A 524-nucleotide genomic window follows, 5' to 3' on the forward strand; every position below is an offset into this window, starting at 1 on the left:
TTTGTATTTCCATACAAATTGTGAAATTATTTGTTCTAGCTCTGTGAAGAATACTGTTGGTAGCTTGATAGGGATTGCGTTGAATCTATAAATTGCTTTGGGTAGTATACTCATTTTCACTATATTGATTCTTCCAATCCATGAACATGGTATATTTCTCCATCTATTAGTGTCCTCTTTGATTTCTTTCACCAGTGTTTTATAGTTTTCTATATATAGGTCTTTAGTTTCTTTAGGTAGATATATTCCTAAAGCAAAAATAAACAAATGGGACCTAATTAACCTTAAAAGCTTCTGCACATCAAAGGAAACTATTAGCAAGGTGAAAAGACAGCCTTCAGATTGGGAGAAAATAATAGCAAATGAAGCAACCGACAAACAACTAATCTCAAAAATATACAAGCAACTCCTACAGCTCAACTCCAGAAAAATAAACGACCCAATCAAAAAATGGGCCAAAGAACTAAATAGACATTTCTCCAGAAAAGACATACAGATGGCTAACAAACACATGAAAAGATGCT

General features: G+C 33.0%; 1 protein-coding gene across 1 annotated transcript in view; it reads left to right on the top strand.

The window, feature by feature from the left end:
• SLC12A2 (solute carrier family 12 (sodium/potassium/chloride transporter), member 2) overlaps nucleotides 1-524 on the top strand; it is a 113,423-nt gene that overhangs the window by 69,849 nt on the left and 43,050 nt on the right. The gene's annotated exons all lie outside the window — the stretch shown is intronic.

Source organism: Bison bison, unplaced genomic scaffold (genome assembly GCF_000754665.1).
Source record: "Bison bison bison isolate TAMUID 2011002044 unplaced genomic scaffold, Bison_UMD1.0 scf7180017864235, whole genome shotgun sequence".
Taxonomy (NCBI): domain Eukaryota; kingdom Metazoa; phylum Chordata; class Mammalia; order Artiodactyla; family Bovidae; genus Bison; species Bison bison.